This window comes from Echiichthys vipera (assembly GCF_963691815.1).
Source record: "Echiichthys vipera genome assembly, chromosome: 17".
Taxonomy (NCBI): Eukaryota; Metazoa; Chordata; class Actinopteri; order Perciformes; family Trachinidae; genus Echiichthys; species Echiichthys vipera.
This window is the reverse complement of record NC_139842.1, coordinates 1,184,044-1,192,357: the sequence shown is the minus strand read 5'-3', so window position 1 is coordinate 1,192,357 and position 8,314 is coordinate 1,184,044. Positions and strand designations below refer to the sequence as shown.

The 8,314-nt window shown below is 41.8% G+C and overlaps 1 protein-coding gene across 4 annotated transcripts in view; it reads left to right on the top strand.

The window, feature by feature from the left end:
• Positions 1 to 2,257: 2,257 nt before the first annotated feature.
• taok2a (TAO kinase 2a) overlaps positions 2,258 to 8,314 on the top strand; it is a 21,132-nt gene continuing 15,075 nt past the window's right edge. For all 4 annotated transcript variants that reach the window (XM_083931337.1, XM_083931336.1, XM_083931335.1 and 1 more), the window contains exon 1: positions 2,258 to 2,699. The gene's annotated coding sequence lies outside the window, so the exon portion shown is untranslated. The remainder of the gene's footprint in view (positions 2,700 to 8,314) is intronic.

Sequence of the window (8,314 nt, the reverse complement as noted above, 5' to 3'; positions counted from 1 at the left end):
CAGGTCCTTTAATATGGTCTCTGTTGCCACTGGGACTGTTTGAAACACTTGTGTAACTTTAGATGTCATGTTCATATGTTTTTATATCATTATTGTTTATGATTCATCGTTGTCACTGAACCTTTCTGTAATTAATGTCGTCTTGATGGACTTTGATCTCTGCCTTGCTGGTCATTGCAATAAAGATGAAACAAATATAATTTGATGGTTGTTCTGGTTTCATTTTCATTCTTTAATGATCTGACTGAGAGTTAGAATCGTGCTCTGTCACTAAAAGAAGAGTTATTTTTGTCTCACCCACAGAAAGATCAGAGTCTATAACACGAACACTGGGAGTGTGTGACATCCGTTCATTACACACACACACTATATCATCCACATGACTCCCATTTGAGTCTTTTTGTTTCATATTGCTGGTTCATAGTTACAGTAGGCAAAGCTCTGGATCTACCCTCAGTCCTGGTTCCTACCCTCACCTGTGGTCATGAAAGCTGGGTCAGGACCCAAAGAACCAGGTCCAGGTCCAAGCGTGTGAAGTGTGTTTCCTCAGGAGGGGGGCTGGAGTCTCCCTTAGAGAGAGGGGGAGAAGTTCAGCATCCGTGAGGAACTCGGAGTAGAGCCGCTGCTCCTTTGCGTTGAAAGGAGCCAGTTGAGGTGGTTCAGGATCATCTGGTAAGGATGAACCCTGGGCGCCTCCCTAGGGAGGTGTTCCAGGCACGTCCAGCTGGGAGGAGGCCTCGGGGAAGACCCAGGACCAGGTGGAGAGATTAGATCTCCACACTGGCCTGGGAACGCCTCAGGATCCCCCAGTTAGAGCTGGTTAATGTGGCCCGGGAAAGGGAAGTTTGGGGTCCCCTGTTAAAGCTGCTGCTCCTGAGACCTGATCCAGGATCAGAGGCTGAAGATGAGATGAGATAGTTACAGTAAGTGTAATAACTGAATGATCCTGACGCTAAATGACAGAATCAAAATGTGTCTGAGGAGATAAAAGAGCTTTTTTTATTCATACTGAGGGAATAAAATCATAACTTTAGGTCTTAAAGGTTTAAAGCAAAGGAAGCAGGATGTGTAATGCAGTTATGGGTGGAGCTGCTTAGTTTGAACACATTTATGTCACGTATGATAGAATCAACTCATCAGGTTTGATCAGAAAGTGTTTTTTGTTCAGTTATTGTTTAAAAAAACAACTTTAAAGGTATTAAAACATGGTTTGATCTGCTGTGGTGTCATCCTCGGTTTAAACACCAGATGACACCAAAGGGAAATATGTTCAACAATCACTATAATAAATACAAAATACAAAAAGATGTATTTTAAATGTAGTAATAATAATAACACATTAAAAATGCATAAAGACAGTAAAGCATAGACAAGGGGATGGAGAATATCAAAAACACACCCTTTATTTTTAGTGTTTTATTATTTTTTATTAAGAAGATTAAATATAAACATTATTTTTTTTACATGTCCCAGAGTTTTACACATTAAAACATGTTTTTAAATGTAGAAATAACAGAAAAGGGGAAAGAAGAATAACAAAAACCCACCCTTTTATTTTTTCTTGAAGAGATTAAATATAAACATTTCTGTTTTGCATCTTACAGATCTATATCAACAGCAAAACATATCTTTTTAACACTTTATACAAAACAATCGGATTCTCTATTTTACAAATAACCAAACAAAAACAATCCCAACGAGAAAAAGACCGAAGACAAAAACGACCAGACAGACTTGTCAAAGACAACAGACGGACATGAAATAAGATAAATAAATAAATAATAAAAAAGTTAATTATGTAGAAATAATAACAACAGAAAAGAAAAATTCAAAGTACAAATAAAATAAAATAAGGATAAAACAAAAAACTTTTTATTTTATTATTATTATTTTTAAAATATTAAATATAAGAACAAAAGCAAAGAATATTTTGAAATGTAGAGATAATACCAAACACAAAGAAACTTGCCCTTTTTTGTTTTTTTAATTATTTTTATTGAAAATATTAAAGCAAAAATATTTTTCAAATGTGGAAACCTACCCCTTACAAGCATACACTATTATTTGCATGTATTATTATAATATTTTGTAACGATTAAATATTTAAAAGAAGAAAAAAATACTTTTAAAATGCAGAAATAACAAGAAACAAAAAAAAACAAAAACCGGACCCCGCTTTTATTTGTGAAGCGGAAACCCGACCGGAAACAGAACCCATCCTGTTCCGGTCGCCGCTGTAGCCCCGCCCCCACCAGCCTGTGTGCCATCTTGTATTTAGCAAAGAACAAAAACGGTGAAAGAACCGAGCCCGAACCTGCGGACGGGGCGCGGGTGTTCAGTGGGACTCAAAGAGGGTTCACGTCAGAGCGGCTCCGGTGTAACGGGACAGAATGTTCGGAGCCCAAACTCCCGCTAATGTCACCGTTAGCTCACAGAGCTACCGAAGCTAAGCTAGCCAATTAGCTAACGGCTAGTGACGTCAGGGAGGCTAACGGCTGAGTTTCTGTTCAAACTGAATCTGACGGTTTAATTCAGTAACGGTTCATTCGTTTTAACCGTCGGGACTTCGGTGGAGATGGACCGGGCATCGTGTTGATCGTCTGCCGGGAGAGGAGCACCGGGCTATGAGGACAGAGGCTCGCTAGCTTCGGCTGCTAACAGTTGTTTTTCGGTCCGGAGCGGATCCACAATCAGCCGCGGTGAGTGAGGCTAACGGATCTTAGCTTAGCTTAGCTTAGCTTAGCTTAGCTCCTTCCATGCTAGCTAACCTTTGTTTTTCCTAAACTTTCTATGAAATCTTTGTTGTCATTGTTTTTTTGTTTAAGGACAAAACTGTTTAGTTGTTGTGTTCGTAATTTAAAGAGCTAAAATATAAATAACTCAGCTTTAAATATCAAAAATATAAAATAGTCAAATATTAAATAGTCAAAAAATATTAATTATTCAAATATAAATAGCTTAAATATAGTTAGTCAGCTATAAATAGCAAATGTAAAATAGTCCCAAATGTCAAATATTCCAGTATAAACAGAAAAAAATCAAAACAATCAACTATAAATAGCTAAAATATAAAATAGTCAATTATATAAAATATGCAAATATAAATAGTACATGTACGAAAATAGTACAAAATATGAGTCAAAATTTAACCAGCAAAACATAAATTACCCAGCTATAAATAGCTAAAATATAAAATATTCAAATATAAATTTGTCAAATATAAATAGTAAAAATATAGAGTAGTAAAAAATAAAATACTCCAATACAACAATTAAATATAAATATCAGAAAGATAAAATAGTCAAATTTAAATAGCAAAAATATATATAATATATATATAATATTTAAGTATAAATGGCAAAACAGAAGTTAGTCAAAATTAAAGAAGTAAATTATGAAATGGTCAAATATAAGGAGCAAAAGTGTTCCAAGCACGTCCAGCTGGGAGGAGGCCTCGGGGAAGACCCAGGACCAGGTGGAGAGATTAGATCTCCACACTGGCCTGGGAACGCCTCAGGATCCCCCAGTTAGAGCTGGTTAATGTGGCCAGGAAAGGCAAGTTTGGGGTCCCCTGCTGGAGCTGCTGCCCCAGAGACCTGATCCAGTACCAGAGGCTGGAGCTGCTGCCCCCGAGACCTGATCCAGGATCAGAGGCTGGAGCTGCTGCCCCTGAGATCTGATCCAGGATCAGAGGCTGGAGCTGCTGCCCCTGAGACCTGATCCAGGATCAGAGGCTGAAGATGAGATGGGATAAACAAACATTCAGGATGTCAGGGCTCTGTTGACAGGTTATTAAGGCTCATACAGGAAGTACACACATAAATAATTAAAAGTAAAATAAAGAACATAAAACACACACTAAATAAAAGTACACTGCGGAGGAAGTATCCACATGTTTAACTGCAGTGAAAGTGTTTATACCCACTGTAGAAATGCTATTACATAAAAAAAAATATTTTAGAAATAAGGGAAATATTCCTTCAGTAAAAGTATAATCATATAAAAAATGTAGTTGCGTATAAGAATATCCCCTGTGATTGTTCCACTATTATATATTCTGTCTCACAGTTGTGTATTTTTACCCAAACATTAATGAACAAAGGATTTCATTCTTGTCGTTAGCTGAGGAAAACGGGTTATTTTCATTATGGATTCATCTTCTTTATTGTTATCTCAACTTTATTTCTAATACAAAACATCATCAAAAGGGAAAAAACAGGATTTATTAAAACATGATTATCATAAATGTTTTATAATCGCCTCACGTGTTTTCATGCTTAGTAAATTAACTAAAACTGAAGTGGCGTCAAGAACAAGTACCTCGAATTTGTTCTTTTATCTGCAGCTCGTTAATGAAACTAACATCCTGACAATTAAACCGTTTGTATATGATGCAGAAAGTCGCTTTAAACATTAAATTTAGATGAAGTTTTTACCACAACAAACTTAATTTCATCTGTGCTAAAATCTGACCAGTTTAGCTGCTAACAGACGCGCCGGGTGCATTAGTATTGATGATTTTTCAGGGTGTAGTTGAGTCCATTTATGGCGTGAATGCGTCCAGAGGAAAGTCTCCTGATAGAGCTGAGGTTCGTGTTCTGGGTCAGAGGTCGATGTCGTGCTTATGTAAACCTCAATCAAAGCATCACGTCCCATTTCCTCCTAAAGAACTCCGGCTCTGGGAGATTTGGCATCGAACCATGGGAAAGTATTCAGCGTTCCCTCTGGTTTACAGTATTACACTGATATTCACACAGATTCACTGTGTTTGTGCTCATTGCAGTGTAAATGCTGCTTTAATTCAAAGTTTGATGTGAGAATTCATCCACAAACGCTTATAAATGATACGTTCCCACACTTAAAACACACACACACACACACACACACACACACACACACACACACACACACACACACACACACACACACACACACACACAAGGAGCTTCTGTTACGCAGAACTGTTTAAGTTCAGCCATGTGATCGTGGTCATTCGGCACAGCTGACGCACCCGATTTCACCTTTAAACAACACGTCTGTTCCCTTTTCTATTTCTAATGTGTCGTGTGTCGGCTTCAGATGTGACTTAAATCAACGTGTGTGTGTGTGTGTGTGTGTGTTTCCACGCAGGATGTTGAGGAAACTTGTGTTTTGTGCTCAAACAGCCGTGTTCCCTGGAAAATGACAAAAATGAAAACCACAAGAAGTTTTCTCATGTCAAAAAAATGTGGAATGATTTGTCTTTTTATTTCAACATGAAGGCTTTTCTGAACACTTCCACTCAGTCATGAACACCAAGACACGCGGTTGTTTACACACACCCTTAATACCGTCAACTCGACCCCATTTAAAGACCCTTTACTGTGGACCGACGTGATAAAGGCCCACGAGCAAATCACTCCCACTGTGCGTGCGTCCCGTGCCCCGTGCTTCAGGGTCCTTGTCCCCCCCTCCAGGCCCGTTTGTACTCACACTACCTGGGCCTCGGAGAATGCTTCTTGCTGCCTATACGTCATCACGCCGTAACACGTCACACGCATTGATGACGTCATGGCGATGCGTGGCTTTGTTTCCAGATCTTTCCGTAGACCTCGGAGTTTTTGTGCGTCTTGTCGACTGTTTTTGAATCTTTTCATCGACCAAATCTGCAGTAAACACTCCACCTCCGCATCACACCAACGTGAACTTTTCGCCGTCATTGAGCTTGTGCTCGTACACGTGGGAAAACTCGTGCTCGTACATGTGCAAACCTGCTTTACTAAAGCCCACGAATCCCAAGCGTGCCGCAGATAGGAGCAGTGCGGCTGCACTCACACTGGTCAAAGGAACTAGACTTTAGCCGTGAAATGCCGTCGCCGTCTAAACTAACTTTACCAGCGAGCGTTGTCGTGTAAACGGGGCCCGTGTAGACGTAAATGCCACCGTCACGTCTGGAGGAATTTCACCTTCACAGCAGAAAAACAAGAAATGTCACGTTTTTGCAAATCTGGCATCAACTTGATACCAAAGCATCCGTCCTCTCGTGTCTCCTTCCAGTTTGGGAAGACTTGCAGTTCCTGTTTGTGTCCTTGTGTATTTCCTCCTGAACGTAGACTGCAGCTGCAGCCGCCTGCTTCCACACCTCTGATTGAACACTATCAGTTTGAAATCAGTTCACAGCGTTTTGAATACATGTAGAGCTTGAGTGTGGACGGCAGGGTGGGAATCCGACCTGCTTGTGCTTGTGTGTTTAAACAGCAGCAGCGGCTTTAAAGGGAACGATCCCGGCAGCAGTGCATTAAACAGGAGCTGTGTGTTCATGTGTTCAGAGCCACAGAGGCCGCTGATGCAGCCGGCTGTCCTCAGGGCTCCGGCTCACACGCAGATGAGCAGCTCCCTTAACCCCATTATAACGGGATGCTGCATCGAAGCGCGGCTCAGTGTTCAGCCTGAGATGCATTTATTTCTACAGATGTTTGATTTGAGTTCGCTGGTGAAGAGCATCGGTTAGGCTTTCTGCTGGGTTCTGCTTTGTTTCACCCTCCCGTTTATATTTCTACTGCAGCCGGAGCAAGAAATGGGTTAGTTATTCAACCGTTAATACATCTGTAGCATTTATTCTGAATGTTTGTACCAGATAAGACATTTACGTGTTTCAGCAGTACGTCCAAGGTTTACTGAATTAGCCAGTAAAGCTAGGCTAATAATGTAAATAAAGGCTGTTATTTTGGCGTTTCTGGTTTAAGCTGATGTTCAACACAGTCCCACGCTCACAGACTGTGAAACGCCCACCCTCACGGCCCCAATCCTCCGCTGCTCCACATAAGCATAAGCATCAGCATCTAGTATAACAGAGCTACCTCTAACACGGTGTGACACATGGTTTGAAATGTCCGCGCATGGTCCCTCCTTCTTTTTTCTATGTCCCAACAGGCGCACAGGAAATGGCGTTAGAGCCGCCGTAGGCCTCGTGCTTGTACACGTGCAAACGTGCTTTACTAAAGCCCACCTCTCCCAAACGGGCCGTGGACGGCAAGCGTGCCGCTCCTAGACGTGGTAATGTTGCACTCACACTGGTCAAAGGAACCAGACTTAAGCTGTGGAAGGTGCTGGGGCACGGTACGGAGGAACAGTGGGAGTGCGCCCTTACAGAACTACAATGATGCACGGGACGTAAACCTCGGTCTCCTGGTGTTGGACGCCATCACCCTTTAGAGCCTGGTTCGTTTGGCACTGACGCACAAGGCGCCCTGGTGACATCCGGGTCAGAGGTATTTTCCGCCCCGCCAGTGAGAACGGCTGCTTGTTTCACGCTCTGGACGTCACATGTTTGAACCCGAACAGTTCATCACTGAAGTCCATTCATGTTGAAGAGCACTTTGTGGAAACCAGCTGCCATTTTGTTTCCCCCACATGAGCGCTGCCTCCTGTTCATGCCACTCTTTCCCGCTGCTCTTCCTCCTCCATCACACTCTGTCTGTAACTCTCTCACCTCCACAGCCTCGACTTAATGTCACAGCGTGTCCTTTAGAGAGATCAGCTGAGGGATACACACTGTTCTTCATGATAACTCCTCGAGCAGCCGCTCATGAATTCCTGAAGTATTCCAGACTCTGTGGTGAACACCAGGGAGGCAGATCACGTCTCTGAGTCTGCTGCACGTGACGGGGTTCTTGCAAATGGGTCATTTTTACAAGTGAGCAAGAATGCATCTTCCAGCGTGTTAAACACATTAACGAGCCGGTTTTCTGAAGTGGAAAACAGAAACTTCACGGGCACACAGACGGTTCCTGATCCACATTTAAACCAGAGGGTTCTTCCTCCAGCACGACTGAAAACCCAGGGCCGAGGCGTGCAGCACCTGTTAGCTTTAATGCAGGATTATCCAGAGCCCTGGGACCGGTTTCTCTCAGTATCAGGGTTAAGTGAGGTTAAGCCAAGTGAGACTGAGACTGACGGCAGCATTAGTGTACCGCTCACACAGACACTGCTGTAAACTGAACTTTTGCCTCACCTGCCACTAGTGTCGCTTTCGTCAACGAAAATTAAGACGAAATATTGTCGTACATGCTGGTCATGTGACGATAACTAACTAAATATATAGAATGTGATTTTTTGATGACTAAGAACAAGACTAAATGTGGTTTATAAAATAAAAACAACGCTAAATTGTCTCTTCATTTTCGTTTATCGAAACGAGGCGAAATAACGTTGTTTCGTCACGTTATTATTATTATTTCTGTTTTTCTGTTTCCTGTGTCGTGGGCGACGTCACTTCCTCAATCCCCAACACGCGCATTATTTAGATTCTGAAGATGCCGCTGCTGTGGGTAAA